This window comes from Prunus dulcis, unplaced genomic scaffold, assembly GCF_902201215.1.
Source record: "Prunus dulcis unplaced genomic scaffold, ALMONDv2, whole genome shotgun sequence".
NCBI lineage: Eukaryota > Viridiplantae > Streptophyta > Magnoliopsida > Rosales > Rosaceae > Prunus > Prunus dulcis.
Genome location: NW_023010377.1, coordinates 4,990 through 7,418, shown reverse-complemented (window position 1 = coordinate 7,418; position 2,429 = coordinate 4,990).

Sequence of the window (2,429 nt, the reverse complement as noted above, 5' to 3'; positions counted from 1 at the left end):
CCTAATAACCTTAGGCTGCCTACGTACCCTCCATGAGGGATCAAGCCACACGTAGTTCTTCCTTAAAACCCAATTCCACACATAGGCAATACCTTATTTCATTTCTCTGTATTTCACATAATCTCCCCATACGCCGGTACTACCAACGCCACGTATGGGGCCTGTCAACACGCCGAATAACCTACGCCATGTGCGACCACACCATATTATCACAATATCTCCCCATACGCTGGTACAACCAACGCCACATATGGGGCCTGTCTCAACACTGGATAACCTAAGTTACGCGAGACCTGAACATCATATCACAATATCCCCCCATACGCCGGTACAACCAACGCCATGTATGGGGTCTGTCGACACGCCGGATAACCTACGCCACGTGCGACCTCAACATATTATCACAATATCTCCCCATACGCCGGTACAACCAACGCCACGTATGGGGCCTGTCTCAACACCGGATAACCTAAGCTACGCGAGACCTGAACATCATATCACAATATCTCCCCATACGCCGGTACAACCAACGCCATGTATGGGGTCTGTCGACACACCGGATAACCTACGCCACGTGCGACCTCAACATATTATCACATAATCTCCCTATAAGCCGGTACAACCAACGCCACGTATAGGGCCTGTCTCAACGCTGGATAACCTACTGTTCACCCGTTTTCGCGTTCACTCATGTGATGGAAGGGCGAAGTTCCCCACTGGCTTGGAGACCATGTGCTGGTCAACAAGTCAGCTTCCTTTGGTGTGCGAGCGTGCCACTGCTAGCAACGTAAATCCTAGCAGACCTCTTTTAGAAAAGATAACTTGCGCCCCAAGTTACTGACTTCTAAAACAAACGATTGTGAATTTGGGTGAGGAATATCTCCCAAGTAAGTTCTTTTATTGCCTCAGACTGGTGAGGACTTTCACAATTTATCTCAGCATCAAATGGCTATTCTGGCCAGAAATGTTTGATAGAAGTTGGGCTGTCTCAGGCAGAACTGCCTTTTACAAGATAATAAATATGCATGCTGACTCTAGAAAGGTTAAAAGATGGCCGGAACTCCGTTTCTGCTTGGATGGAAGGTTCCAATTTGGGCTGGACTGGACGCGTCTGGGTCGGTCCGTACTGCTTTGTGACTTCAAATGCTCGGCTGACCTGCAAATCGATGCCAAAGTTGGATTTTGGCAGAGCTTTATGTTTGCTTCACGCTTCATGAGGCCTTTTGAATGGGCAGAACTGCAGCTTCCTTAGTTTGAAAGGGGCAGAAGTGGCTATTCTCAATGGTCTGATGAGCTAGGGTTTGCACTACGAGAGTTGTTCTGCTTGGGCAGGACTCTTCATGAGTTCGCTGAGGTCTTCACGTCTGTGAAAACTCAAACTCTGCTTGTCTTGGCTTTTGCTGAACCAAATTTGTAACGAGAGATCTCGTTTTAGAAGACTTATTCTCTAAGTCTGGACTTTGGGATTCTGATCCAAAGCTGGTTTTTCTTGGGATCCAAGTGAGCTTTTGGCTGTTTTTCTTGTTGTTTTTTTTTTATTGATCAATTGAGTGTCCTTTTCTTTCTTGCCTACTTCTGTTTTTATAAGAGACCTTCTTTTGGAGGTGGTTTAAATTTTAATAATGGGCGGCAACAAGATCTCCCAAAATGTAAAGCGGGAAAGATTTTTATCAATAGATAGGCTCCCAGTAGTCACTTCCTAGAGCAATCCCTTCCCTGGTTTCCTGGGTGACAGCTTTCTATTTCAATGACAACGTCTGCGTGGGCTGATTTTATGGCGGTTTGATTTTTTTCTTTTTGTATTTTCTGAACAACTTCCTGTTTCTTGCTTTTGAAAGCGTGACCTGTGAAATCCTTGGAAGATGGTGTGTTGCCTTGGAGCAAAAAAAAAAATCCCTGAACATAGATGGTTTTTTTTTTATTTTTTTTCTTTTTGGCAGTGTTTCAGAGACGTCTCTTCTCATATAAAAAAAACTTTAGTTGGAATTGCTGACTTTTCAAAGGTGAGGTAGCCACGTGGGTGTGTTTTTAGTCTCTTGGGTTTTAGCCTAAACAACATTCGTGGGCTGATCCTTGAAGCCCAAATGACAGCTTTCCATGTTTGGGTCTTTTTTGGGGTAGGGTAAGTAATTTCACCATGGGCCTGTTGCTGGATTTCTTTGGTGTGCCAAATTTAGGCCCAAACAATGCCCCCATTAAGTCTGAATTGTTTTTGGAACGGTTTTTCAGACTTAATGTTTTTTTGCCATTAATTTGCGCGCCAGTCTTTTCCGTTTCTTGCGTCTGTCACGTCCGCCCATAATGATCTAGAGTTCGTGGGAGAAAAACGGCTATTTATTAGGTAGTTACTAGCTAATAATCATTAGGTGTCGTCTCTTCTTCTTCTTCCCACGTTTCGAGCTTCCCCTTTTAAAAAGAAATTTCAGACC